The sequence below is a fragment of the Ambystoma mexicanum genome, chromosome 7p, assembly GCF_040938575.1.
Source record: "Ambystoma mexicanum isolate Mex_15411 chromosome 7p, UKY_AmexF1_1, whole genome shotgun sequence".
NCBI classification, from domain to species: domain Eukaryota; kingdom Metazoa; phylum Chordata; class Amphibia; order Caudata; family Ambystomatidae; genus Ambystoma; species Ambystoma mexicanum.
This window is the reverse complement of record NC_090939.1, coordinates 15,651,974-15,666,464: the sequence shown is the minus strand read 5'-3', so window position 1 is coordinate 15,666,464 and position 14,491 is coordinate 15,651,974.

Sequence of the window (14,491 nt, the reverse complement as noted above, 5' to 3'; positions counted from 1 at the left end):
CGAGGGTCTGCTTCCTTTGTACAACAACCGGCAGGCTATGCACCTATTCCAGGAAAGCCCTGTGCTTTGAGGGTCATCTTACTGTGTACAACAACAGGCAGGTTATGCACCTATTCCAGGACAGCCCTGTGCTCTGAGGGTCCACTTCCTGTGTACAAGAACTGGCAGGCTATGTACCTATTCTAGGACAGCCCTGTGCTCCGAGGGTCTGCTTCCTGTGTGCAACAACAGGCAGGCTATGCACCTATTCCAGGCTAGTCCTGTGCTCTTAGGGCCTGCTTCCTGTGTATAACAACTAGCAGGCTCTGTACCTATTCTAGGACAGTCCTGTGCTCCGAGGGTCTGCTTCCTGTGTGCAACAACAGGCAGGCTATGCACCTCTTCTAGGACAGCTCTAAGCGCCGAGGGTCTGCCTCCTGTGTACAACAACAGACAGGCTATGCATGCACCTATTCCAGAACATGCCTGTGCTCTGAGGGTCTGCTTCCTGTGTACAACAACTGGCAGGCTATGCACCCATTCGAGTACAGCCCTGTGCTCCGAGGGTCTGCTTCCTCTGTACAACAACTGGCAGGCTATTCAATTATTCCAGGACAACCCTGTGCTCTAAGGGTCTGCTTCCTGTGTACAACAACAGGCAGGCTATGCACCTATTTCAGGACAGCCCTGTGCTCTGAAGGCCGCTTCCTGTTTACAACAACTGGCAGGTTATGCACCTATTCCAGGACAGTCCTATGCTCCAAGGGTACAACAACTGGCAGGCTATGCACCTATTCCAGGACAGCCCTATGTTCAGAGGGTCCGCTTCCTGTGTACAACATCTGGCAGGCTAGTGATCTATTCCAGGACAGTCCTGTGCTCTGAGGGTCTTCTTCCTTTGTACAGCAACTGGCAGGCTATGCACCTATTCCCGGACAGCCCTGTGCTCCGAGGGTCCGCTTCCTGTGTACAACAACTGGCAGGCTATGCACCTATTCCAGGACAATCCTGTGTTCTGAGCGTCCGCTTCCTGTGTACAACAACTGGCAGGCTATGCACCTATTCCAGGACAGTCCTGTGCTCTGAGCGTCCGCTTCCTGTGTACAACAACTGGCAGGTTATGCACCTAGTCCAGGACAGCCCTTTGCTCTTAGGGCCTGCTTCCTGTCTACTACAAAGGGCTGGCTATGCCCCTATTCCCGGATAGTCCTGTGCTCCGAGGGTCTGCTTCCTGTGTACAACAACCGGCAGGCATTGCACCTATTCCAGTATAGTCCTGTGATCTGCGGGTCTGCTTCCTGTGTACAACAACAACAGGCAGTCTATCAACTTATTCCAGAACAGCCCTGTGGTCAGGGTTCTGCTTCCTGTGTACAACAACTGGCAGGCCATGCACCTATTCCAGGACAGCCCTGTGCTCCGAGGGTCTGCTTCCTGTGTACAACAACCGGCAGGCTATACACCTATTCCATGATAGTCCTGTGCTCCGAGGGTCTGCTTCCTGTGTACAACAACCAGCAGGCTATGTACCTATTCTAGGACAGCCCTGTGCTCTTAGGGCCTGCTTCTTGTGTGCAACAACTGGCAGGCTGTGCACCTATTCTAGGACAGTCTTGCGCTCCGAGGGTCTGCTTCCTGTGTGCAACAACAGGCAGGCTATGCACCTCTCCTAGGACAGCCCTGTGCGCCGAGGGTCTGCTTCCTGTGTACAACAACAGGCAAGCTATGCACCTATTCGAGGTTTGCATCTACTCCAGGATAGTCCTGTGCTCCGAGGGTCTGCTTCCTGTGTACAACAACTGGCAGGCTATTCACCTATTCCAGGACAACCTTGTGCTCTTAGGGTCTGCTTCCTGTGTACATCAACAGGCAGGCTATGCACCTATTTCAGGACAGCCCTGTGCTCTGAAGGTCTGCTTCCTGTGTACAACAACAGGCAGGCTATGCACCTATTCCAGGACAGCCCTGTGCCCAGAGGGTCCGCTTCCTGTGTTCAACATCTGGCAGAATATGCATCTATTCCAGGACAGTCCTGTGCTCTGAGGGTCTTCTTCCTTTGTACAACAACTGGCAGGCTATGCACCTATTCCAAGACATCCCTGTGCTCTGAGGGTCTGCTTCCTGTGTACTACAACTGGCAAGCTATGCACCTATTGCAGGACAGCCCTGTGCTCCGAGGGTCTGCTTCCTGTGTACAACAACTGGCAGGCTATGCACCTATTCCAGGACAATCCCTGTGCTCTGAGCATCCGCTTCCTGTGTACAACAACTGACAGGCTATGCACCTATTCGAGGACAGTCCTGTGCTCTTAGGGCCTGCTTCCTGTATACTACAACAGGCATGCTATGTACTTATTGCAGGGTAGCCCTGTGCTCCGAGGATCTGCTTCCTCCATACAACAACTGGCAGGCTATGCACCTATTCCAGGATAGTCCTGTGCTCCTAGGGTCTGCTTCCTGTGTACTGCAACTGTCAGGCTATCCACCTCTTCCAGGACAACCCTGTGCTCTGAGGGTCTGTTTCCTGTGTACAAGAGCAGGCAGGTTATGCACTTATTCCAGGACAGCCCTGTGCTCTGAAGGTCTGCTTCCTGTGTACAGCAACTGGCAGGCTATGCACCTATTCCAGGACAGTCCTCTGCTCCGAGGGTACAACAACTGGCAGGCTATGCACCTATTCCAGGACAGCCCTGTTCTCCCAGGGTCCACTTCCTGTGTACAACATCTCGCAGGCTATGCACCTATTCCAAGACAGCTCTGTGCCCTGGGGGGTCTTCTTCCTTTGTACAACTGGCATGCTATGCACCTATTCCAAGACAGTCCTGTGCTCCGAGGGTCTGCTTCCTGTGTACAACTGGCCGGCTATGCACCAATTCCAGGACAGCTCTGTGCTCCAAGGGTCCGCTTCCTGTGTACAAAAACTGGGAGGCTATGCACCTATTCCAGGATAGTCGTGTGCTCTTAGGGCCTGCTTCCTGTATACTACAACAGGTAGGCTATGCACCTATTCCAGGACAGCCTTCTGCTCTGAGGGTCTGCTTCCTGTGTACAACAACGGGCAGGCTATGCACCTATTCCAGGACAGTCCTGTGTACTTAGGGTCCGCTTCCTGTTTACAACAACTGGCAGGCTATGCACCTATGCCAGGACAGCCCTGGTTTCCGAGGGTCTGCATCCTGTGTACAACAACTGCCAGGCCGTGCACCTACTTCCGGATAGTCCTGTGCTCCGAGGGTCTGCTTCCTGTGACAAAAACTGGCAGGCTATGCAGCTATTCCGGGACAGTCCTCTGCTCCGAGGGTCTGCTTCCTGTGTACAACAACTGGCAGGCTATGTATCTATTCCAGGACATCCCTGTGCTCTGAGGGTCTGCAGGTAGGCTATGCACCTATTCCAGGACAGCCCTGTGCTCTGAGGGTCTGCTTCCTGTGTACAACAACTGACAGTCTATGCACCTATTCCAGGACAGCCCTGTGCCCTTAGGGTCTGCTTCCTGTGTTCAACAAATGGCAGGCTATGCACCCATTCCAAGACAGCTCTGTGATCTTAGGGCCTTCTTCCTGTCTACAACAACAGGCAGGCTACGCACCTATTCCAGGACAGCCCTGTGCTCTGAGGGTCTTCTTCCTTTGAACAAAAACTAGCAGGCTATGCACCTATTCCAAGACAGCCCTGTGCTCCGAGGGTCTGTTTCCTGTGTACAACAACCGGCAGGCTATGCACCTATTCCAGGATAGTCCTGTGCTCTGCGTGTCTGCTTCCTGTGTACAACAACAGGCAGGCTATCAACCTATTCCAGAACAGCTCTTTGGTCCGAGGGTCTGCTTCCTTTGTACAACAACTGGCAGGCTATGCACCTATTCCAAGACAGTCCTGTGCTCCGAGGGTCTGCTTCCTGTGTGCAACTGGCCGACTATGCACCTATTCCAGGACAGCTCTGTGCTCCAAGGGTCCGCTTCCTGTGTACAACAACTGGGAGGCTATGCACCTATTCCAGGATAGCCGTGTGCTCTTAGGGCCTGCTTCCTGTATACTACAACAGGCAGGCTATGCACCTATTCCAGGACAGCCTTCTGCTCTGAGGGTCTGCTTCCTGTGTACAAAAACGGGCAGGCTATGCACCTATTCCAGGACAGTCCTGTGTACTTAGGGTCCGCTTCCTGTTTACAACAACTGGCAGGCTATGCACCTATGCCAGGACAGCCCTGTTTTCTGAGAGTCTGCATCCTGTGTACAACAACTGCCAGGCCGTGCACCTACTTCCGGATAGTCCTGTGCTCCGAGGGTCTGCTTCCTGTGTACAAAAACTGGCAGGCTCTGCACCTATTCCGGGACAGTCCTCTGCTCCGAGGGTCTGCTTCCTGTGTACAACAACTGGCACGCTATGTACCTATTCCAGGACATCCCTGTGCTCTGAGGGTCTACAGACAGGCTTTGCACCTATTCCAGGACAGCCCTGTGCTCTGAGGGTCTGCTTCCTGTGTACAACAACTGGCAGTCTATGCACCTATTCCAGGACAGCCCTGTGCCCTTAGGGTCTGCTTCCTGTGTACAACAAATGGCAGGCTATGCACCCATTCCAGGAGAGCTCTGTGCTCTTAGGGCCTTCTTCCTGTCTACAACAACAGGCAGGCTACACACCTATTCCAGGACAGCCCTGTGCTCTGAGGGTCTTCTTCGTTTGTACAACAACTGGCAGGCTATGCACCTATTCCAAGACAGCCCTGTGCTCCGAGGGTCTGCTTCCTGTGTACAACAACCGGCAGGCTATGCACCTATTCCAGGATAGTCCTGTGCTCTGCGGGTCTGCTTCCTGTGTACAACAACAGGCAGGCTATCAACCTATTCCAGAACAGCCGTTTGGTCCGAGGGTCTGCTTCCTTTGTACAACAACCGGCAGGCTATGCACCTATTCCAGGAAAGCCCTGTGCTTTGAGGGTCAATTTACTGTGTACAACAACAGGCAGGTTTTGCACCTATTCCAGGAAAGCCCTGTGCTTTGAGGGTCATCTTACTGTGTACAAGAACTGGCAGGCTATGTACCTATTCTAGGACAGCCCTGTGCTCCGAGGGTCTGCTTCCTGTGTGCAACAACAGGAAGGCTATGCACCTATTCCAGGCTAGTCCTGTGCTCTTAGGGCCTGCTTCCTGTGTATAACAACTAGAAGGCTCTGCACCTATTCTAGGACAGTCCTGTGCTCCGAGGGTCTGCTTCCTGTGTGCAACAACAGGAAGGCTATGCACCTATTCCAGGCTAGTCCTGTGCTCTTAGGGCCTGCTTCCTGTGTATAACAACTAGCAGGCCCTGCACCTATTCTAGGACAGTCCTGTGCTCCGAGGGTCTGCTTCCTGTGTGCAACAACAGGCAGGCTATGCACCTCTTCTAGGACAGCTCTGTGCGCCGAGGGTCTGCCTCCTGTGTACAACAACAGACAGGCTATGCATGCACCTATTCCAGGACATGCCTGTGCTCTGAGGGTCTGCTTCCAGTGTACAACAACTGGCAGGCTATGCACCTATTCGAGGACAGCCCTGTGCTCCGAGGGTCTGCTTCCTCTGTACAACAACTGGCAGGCTATTCACTTATTCCAGGACAACCCTGTTCTCTAAGGGTCTGCTTCCTGTGTACAACAACAGGCAGGCTATGCACCTATTCCAGGACAATCCTGTGTTCCGAGCGTCCGCTTCCTGTGTACAACAACTGGCAGGCTATGTCCCTATTCCAGGACAGTCCTGTGCTCTGAGCGTCCGCTTCCTGTGTACAACAACTGGCAGGTTATGCACCTATTCCAGGACAGCCCTGTCCTCTGAGGGTCCACTTCCTGTGTACAAGAACTGGCAGGCTATGTACCTATTCTAGGACAGCCCTGTGCTCCGAGGGTCTGCTTCCTGTGTGCAACAACAGGAAGGCTATGCACCTATTCCAGGCTAGTCCTGTGCTCTTAGGGCCTGCTTCCTGTGTATAACAACTAGCAGGCTCTGCACCTATTCTAGGACAGTCCTGTGCTCCGAGGGTCTGCTTCCTGTGTGCAACAACAGGAAGGCTATGCACCTATTCCAGGCTAGTCCTGTGCTCTTAGGGCCTGCCTCCTGTGTATAACAACTAGCAGGCACTGCACCTTTTCTAGGACAGTCCTGTGCTCCGAGGGTCTGCTTCCTGTGTGCAACAACAGGCAGGCTATGCACCTCTTCTAGGACAGCTCTGTGCGCCGAGGGTCTGCCTCCTGTGTACAACAACAGACAGGCTATGCATGCACCTATTCCAGGACATGCCTGTGCTCTGAGGGTCTGCTTCCAGTGTACAACAACTGGCAGGCTATTCACTTATTCCAGGACAACCCTGTTCTCTAAGGGTCTGCTTCCTGTGTACAACAACAGGCAGGCTATGCACCTATTTCAGGACAGCCCTATGTTCTGAAGGTCGCTTCCTGTTTACAAAAACTGGCAGGTTATGCACCTATTCCAGGACAGTCCTATGCTCCAAGGGTACAACAACTGGCAGGCTATGCACCTATTCCAGGACAGCCCTATGTTCAGAGGGTCCGCTTCCTGTGTACAACATCTGGCAGGCTAGGCATCTATTCTAGGACAGTCCTGTGCTCTGAGGGTCTTCTTCCTTTGTACAGCAACTGGCAAGCTATGCACCTATTCCCGGACAGCCCTGTGCTCCGAGAGTCCGCTTCCTGTGTACAACAACTGGCAGGCTATGCACCTATTCCAGGACAATCCTGTGTTCCGAGCGTCCGCTTCCTGTGTACAACAACTGGCAGGCTATGTCCCTATTCCAGGACAGTCCTGTGCTCTGAGCGTCCGCTTCCTGTGTACAACAACTGGCAGGTTATGCACCTATTCCAGGACAGCCCTTTGCTCTTAGGGCCTGCTTCCTGTATACTACAAGAGGCAGGCTATGCACCTATTCCCGGATAGTCCTGTGCTCCGAGGGTCTGCTTCCTGTGTACAACCACCGGCAGGCATTGCACCTATTCCAGTATAGTCCTGTGATCTGCGGGTCTGCTTCCTGTGTACAACAACAGGCAGGCTATCAACCTATTCCAGAACAGCCCTGTGGTCCGGGGGTCTGCTTCCTGTGTACAACAACTGGCAGGCCATGCACCTATTCCAGGACAGCCCTGTGCTCTGAGGGTCTGCTTCCTGTGTACAACAACCGGCAGGCTATGCACCTATTCCATGATAGTCCTGTGCTCCGAGGGTCTGCTTCCTGTGTACAACAACCAGCAGGCTATGTACCTATTCTAGGACATCCCTGTGCTCTTAGGGCCTGCTTCTTGTGTGCAACAACTGGCAGGCTGTGCACCTATTCTAGGACAGTCCTGCGCTCCGAGGGTCTGCTTCCTGTGTGCAACAACAGGCAGGCTATGCACCTCTCCTAGGACAGCCCTGTGCGCCGAGGGTCTGCTTCCTGTGTACAACAACAGGCAAGCTATGCACCTATTCGAGGTTTGCATCTACTCCAGGATAGTCCTGTGCTCCAAGGGTCTGCTTCCTGTGTACAACAACTGGCAGGCTATTCACCTATTCCAGGACAACCCTGTGCTCTTAGGGTCTGCTTCCTGTGTACAACAACAGGCAGGCCATGCACCTATTTCAGGACAGCCCTGTGCTCTGAAGGTCTGCTTCCTGTGTACAACAACGGGCATGCTATGCACCTATTCCAGGACAGTCCTCTGCTCCGAGGGTACAACAACTGGCAGGCTATGCGGCTATTCCAGGACAGCCCTGTGCCCAGAGGGTCCGCTTCCTGTGTTCAACATCTGGCAGAATATGCATCTATTCCAGGACAGTCCTGTGCTCTGAGGGTCTTCTTCCTTTGTACAACAACTGGCAGGCTAGGCACCTATTCCAAGACATCCCTGTGCTCTGAGGGTCTGCTTCCTGTGTACTACAACTGGCAGGCTATGCACCTATTCCAGGACAGCCCTGTGCTCCGAGGGTCTGCTTCCTGTGTACAACAACTGGGAGGCTATGCACCTATTCCAGGACAATCGCTGTGCTCTGAGCGTCCGCTTCCTGTGTACAACAACTGGCTGGCTATGCACCTATTCGAGGACAGTCCTGTGCTCTTAGGGCCTGCTTCCTGTATACTACAACAGGCAGGCTCTGCGCCTATTCCTGGACAGCCTTGTGCTCTGAGGGTCTGCTTCCTGTGTACAACAACGGGCAGGCTATGCACCTATTCCAGGACAGTCCTGTGCACTTAGGGTCTGCTTCCTGTGTACAACAACGGGCAGGCTATCCACCTCTTCCAGGACAACCCTGTGCTCTGAGGGTCCGCTTCCTGTGTACAAGAGCAGGCAGGTTTTGCACTTATTCCAGGACAGCCCTGTGCTCTGAAGGTCTGCTTCCTGTGTACAGCAACTGGCAGGCTATGCACCTATTCCAAGACAGTCCTCTGCTCCGAGGGTACAACAACTGGCAGGCTATGCACCTATTCCAGGACAGCCCTGTTCTCCCAAGGTCCACTTCCTGTGTACAACATCTCGCAGGCTATGCACCTATTCCAAGACAGCTCTGTGCCCTGGGGGGTCTTCGTCCTGTGTATAACTGGCAGGCTATGCACCTATTCCAAGACAGTCCTGTGCTCCGAAGGTCTGCTTCCTGTGTACATCTGGCCGGCTATGCACCTATTCCAGGACAGCTCTGTGCTCCAAGGGTCCGCTTCCTGTGTACAACAACTGGGAGGCTATGCACCTATTCCAGGATAGCCGTGTGCTCTTAGGGCCTGCTTCCTGTATACTACAACAGGCAGGCTATGCACCTATTCCAGGACAGCCTTCTGCTCTGAGGGTCTGCTTCCTGTGTACAAAAACGGGCAGGCTATGCACCTATTCCAGGACAGTCCTGTGCTCTGAGGGTCTGCTTCCTGTGTACAACAGCGGGCAGGCTATCCACCTCTTCCAGGACAACCCTGTGCTCTGAGGGTCCGCTTCCTGTGTACAAGAGCAGGCAGGTTTTGCACTTATTCCAGGACAGCCCTGTGCTCTGAAGGTCTGCTTCCTGTGTACAGCAACTGGCAGGCTATGCACCTATTCCAAGACAGTCCTCTGCTCCGAGGGTACAACAACTGGCAGGCTATGCACCTATTCCAGGACAGCCCTGTTCTCCCAAGGTCCACTTCCTGTGTACAACATCTCGCAGGCTATGCACCTATTCCAAGACAGCTCTGTGCCCTGGGGGGTCTTCGTCCTGTGTATAACTGGCAGGCTATGCACCTATTCCAAGACAGTCCTGTGCTCCGAGGGTCTGCTTCCTGTGTACAACTGGCTGGCTATGCACCTATTCCAGGACAGCTCTGTGCTCCAAGGGTCCGCTTCCTGTGTACAACAATTGGGAGGCTATGCACCTATTCCAGGATAGCTGTGTGTTCTTAGGGCCTGCTTCCTGTATACTACAACAGGCAGGCTATGCACCTATTCCAGGACAGCCTTCTGCTCTGAGGGTCTGCTTCCTGTGTACAACAACGGGCAGGCTATGCACCTATTCCAGGACAGCCTTCTGCTCTGAGGGTCTGCTTCCTGTGTACAACAACGGGCAGGCTATGCACCTATTCCAGGACAGTCCTGTGTACTTAGGGTCCGCTTCCTGTTTACAACAACTTGCAGGCTATGCACCTATGCCAGGACAGCCCTGTTTTCCGAGGGTCTGCATCCTGTGTACAACAACTGCCAGGCCGTGCACCTACTTCCGGATAGTCCTGTGCTCCGAGGGTCTGCTTCCTGTGTACAACAACTGGCTGGCTATGTACCTATTCCAGGACATCCCTGTGCTCTGAGGGTCTGCAGGCAGGCTATGCACCTATTCCAGGACAGCCCTGTGCTCTGAGGGTCTGCTTCCTGTGTACAACAACTGGCAGTCTATGCACCTATTCCAGGACAGCCCTGTGCCCTTAGGGTCTGCTTCCTGTGTACAACAAATGTCAGGCTATGCACCCATTCCAGGACAGCTCTGTGCTCTTAGGGCCTTCTTCCTGTCTACAACAACAGGCAGGCTACGCACCTATTCCAGGACAGCCCTGTGCTCTGAGGGTCTTCTTCCTTTGTACAACAACTGGCAGGCTATGCACCTATTCCAAGACAGCCCTGTGCTCCGAGGGTCTGCTTCCTGTGTACAACAACCGGCAGGCTATGCACCTATTCCAGGATAGTCCTGTGCTCTGCGGGTCTGCTTCCTTTGTACAACAACAGGCAGGCTATCAACCTATTCCAGAACAGCCCTTTGGTCCGAGGGTCTGCTTCCTTTGTACAACAACCGGCAGGCTATGCACCTATTCTAGGAAAGCCCTGTGCTTTGAGGGTCAACTTACTGTGTACAACAACAGGCAGGTTTTGCACCTATTCCAGGAAAGCCCTGTGCTTTGAGGGTCATCTTACTGTGTACAACAACAGGCAGGTTATGCACCTATTCCAGGACAGCCCTGTGCTCTGAGGGTCCACTTCCTGTGTACAAGAACTGGCAGGCTATGTACCTATTCTAGGACAGCCCTTTGCTCCGAGGGTCTGCTTCCTGTGTGCAACAACAGGCAGGCTATGCACCTATTCCAGGCTAGTCCTGTGCTCTTAGGGCCTGCTTCCTGTGTATAACAACTAGCAGGCACTGCACCTATTCTAGGACAGTCCTGTGCTCTGAGGGTCTGCTTCCTGTGTGCAACAACAGGCAGGCTATGCACCTCTTCTAGGACAGCTCTGTGCGCCGAGGGTCTGCCTCCTGTGTACAACAACAGACAGGCATGCTATGTACTTATTGCAGGGTAGCCCTGTGCTCCGAGGGTCTACTTCCTCTGTACAACAACTGGCAGGCTATTCAATTATTCCAGGACAACCCTGTGCTCTAAGGGTCTGCTTCCTGTGTACAACAACAGGCAGGCTATGCACCTATTTCAGGACAGCCCTGTGCTCTGAAGGTCGCTTCCTGTTTACAACAACTGGCAGGTTATGCACCTATTCCAGGACAGTCCTATGTTCCAAGGGTACAACAACTGGCAGGCTATGCACCTATTCCAGGACAGCCCTATGTTCAGAGGGTCCGCTTCCTGTGTACAACATCTGGCAGGCTAGGGATCTATTCCAGGACAGTCCTGTACTCTGAGGGTCTTCTTCCTTTGTACAGCAACTGGCAGGCTATGCACCTATTCCCGGACAGCCCTGTGCTCCGAGGGTCCGCTTCCTGTGTACAACAACTGGCAGGCTATGCACCTATTCCAGGACAATCCTGTGTTCCGAGCGTCCGCTTCCTGTGTACAACAACTGGCAGGCTATGCGCCTATTCCAGGACAGTCCTGTGCTCTGAGCGTCCGCTTCCTGTGTACAACAACTGGCAGGTCATGCACCTATTCCAGGACAGCCCTTTGCTCTTAGGGCCTGCTTCCTGTATACTACAAAGGGCAGGCTATGCACCCATTCCCGGATAGTCCTGTGCTCCGAGGGTCTGCTTCCTGTGTACAACAACCGGCAGGCATTGCACCTATTCCAGTATAGTCCTGTGATCTGCGGGTCTGCTTCCTGTGTACAACAACAGGCAGGCTATCAACCTATTCCAGAACAGCCCTGTGGTCCGGGGTCTGCTTCCTGTGTACAACAACGGGCAGGCCATGCACCTATTCCAGGACAGCCCTGTGCTCCGAGGGTCTGCTTCCTGTGTACAACAACCGGCAGGCTCTGCACCTATTCCATGATAGTCCTGTGCTCCGAGGGTCTGCTTCCTGTGTACAACAACCAGCAGGCTATGTACCTATTCTAGGACAGCCCTGTGCTCTTAGGGCCTGCTTCTTGTGTGCAACAACTGGCAGGCTGTGCACCTATTCTAGGACAGCCTTGCGCTCCGAGGGTCTGCTTCCTGTGTGCAACAACAGGCAGGCTATGCACCTCTCCTAGGACAGCCCTGTGCGCCGAGGGTCTGCTTCCTGTGTACAACAACAGGCAAGCTATGCACCTATTCGAGGTTTGCATCTACTCCAGGATAGTCCTGTGCTCCGAGGGTCTGCTTCCTGTGTACAACAACTGGCAGGCTATTCACCTATTCCAGGACAACCTTGTGCTCTTAGGGTCTGCTTCTTGTGTACATCAACAGGCAGGCTATGCACCTATTTCAGGACAGCCCTGTGCTCTGAAGGTCTGCTTCCTGTGTACAACAACAGGCAGGCTATGCACCTATTCCAGGACAGCCCTGTGCCCAGAGGGTCCGCTTCCTGTGTTCAACATCTGGCAGAATATGCATCTATTCCAGGACAGTCCTGTGCTCTGAGGGTCTTCTTCCTTTGTACAACAACTGGCAGGCTATGCACCTATTCCAAGACATCCCTGTGCTCTGAGGGTCTGCTTCCTGTGTACTACAACTGGCAAGCTATGCACCTATTGCAGGACAGCCCTGTGCTCCGAGGGTCTGCTTCCTGTGTACAACAACTGGCAGGCTATGCACCTATTCGAGGACAGTCCTGTGCTCTTAGGGCCTGCTTCCTGTATACTACAACAGGCATGCTATGTACTTATTGCAGGGTAGCCCTGTGCTCCGAGGGTCTGCTTCCTGTGTACAACAACTGGCAGGCTATGCACCTATTCCAGGATAGTCCTGTGCTCCTAGGGTCTGCTTCCTGTGTACAGCAACTGTCAGGCTATCCACCTCTTCCAGGACAACCCTGTGCTCTGAGGGTCTGTTTCCTGTGTACAAGAGCAGGCAGGTTTTGCACTTATTCCAGGACAGCCCTGTGCTCTGAAGGTCTGCTTCCTGTGTACAGCAACAGGCAGGCTATGCACCTATTCCAGGACAGTCCTCTGCTCCGAGGGTACAACAACTGGCAGGCTATTCACCTATTCCAGGACAGCCCTGTTCTCCCAGGGTCCACTTCCTGTGTACAACATCTCGCAGGCTATGCACCTATTCCAAGACAGCTCTGTGCCCTGGGGGGTCTTCTTCCTGTGTACAACTGGCAGGCTATGCACCTATTCCAAGACAGTCCTGTGCTCCGAGGGTCTGCTTCCTGTGTACAACTGGCCGGCTATGCACCTATTCCAGGACAGCTCTGTGCTCCAAGGGTCCGCTTCCTGTGTACAACAACTGGGAGGCTATGCACCTATTCCAGGATAGCTGTGTGTTCTTAGGGCCTGCTTCCTGTAGACTACAACAGGCAGGCTATGCACCTATTCCAGGACAGCCTTCTGCTCTGAGGGTCTGCTTCCTGTGTACAACAACGGGCAGGCTATGCACCTATTCCAGGACAGTCCTGTGTACTTAGGGTCCGCTTCCTGTGTACAACAACTGGCAGGCTATGCACCTATGCCAGGACAGCCCTGTTTTCCGAGGGTCTGCATCCTGTGTACAACAACTGCCAGGCCGTGCACCTACTTCCGGATAGTCCTGTGCTCCGAGGGTCTGCTTCCTGTGTACAAAAACTGGCAGGCTATGCACCTATTCCGGGACAGTCCTCTGCTCCGAGGGTCTGCTTCCTGTGTACAACAACTGGCAGGCTATGTACCTATTCCAGGACATCCCTGTGCTCTGAGGGTCTGCAGGCAGGCTATGCACCTATTCCAGGACAGCCCTGTGCTCTGAGGGTCTGCTTCCTGTGTACAACAACTGGCAGTCTATGCACCTATTCCAGGACAGCCCTGTGCCCTTAGGGTCTGCTTCCTGTGTACAACAAATGGCAGGCTATGCACCCATTCCAGGACAGCTCTGTGCTCTTAGGGCCTTCTTCCTGTCTACAACAACAGGCAGGCTACGCACCTATTCCAGGACAGCCCTGTGCTCTGAGGGTCTTCTTCCTTTGTACAACAACTGGCAGGCTATGCACCTATTCCAAGACAGCCCTGTGCTCCGAGGGTCTGCTTCCTGTGTACAACAACCGGCAGGCTATGCACCTATTCCAGGATAGTCCTGTGCTCTGCGGGTCTGCTTCCTGTGTACAACAACAGGCAGGCTATCAACCTATTCCAGAACAGCCCTTTGGTCCGAGGGTCTGCTTCCTTTGTACAACAACCGGCAGGCTATGCACCTATTCCAGGAAAGCCCTGTGCTTTGAGGGTCAACTTACTGTGTACAACAACAGGCAGGTTTTGCACCTATTCCAGGAAAGCCCTGTGCTTTGAGGGTCATCTTACTGTGTACAACAACAGGCAGGTTATGCACCTATTCCAGGACAGCCCTGTGCTCTGAGGGTCCACTTCCTGTGTACAAGAACTGGAAGGCTATGTACCTATTCTAGGACAGCCCTGTGCTCCGAGGGTCTGCTTCCTGTGTGCAACAACAGGCAGGCTATGCACCTATTCCAGGCTAGTCCTGTGCTCTTAGGGCCTGCTTCCTGTGTATAACAACTAGCAGGCTCTGCACCTATTCTAGGACAGTCCTGTGCTCTGAGGGTCTGCTTCCTGTGTGCAACAACAGGCAGGCTATGCACCTCTTCTAGGACAGCTCTGTGCGCCGAGGGTCTGCCTCCTGTGTACAACAACAGACAGGCTATGCATGCACCTATTCCAGGACATGCCTGTGCTCTGAGGGTCTG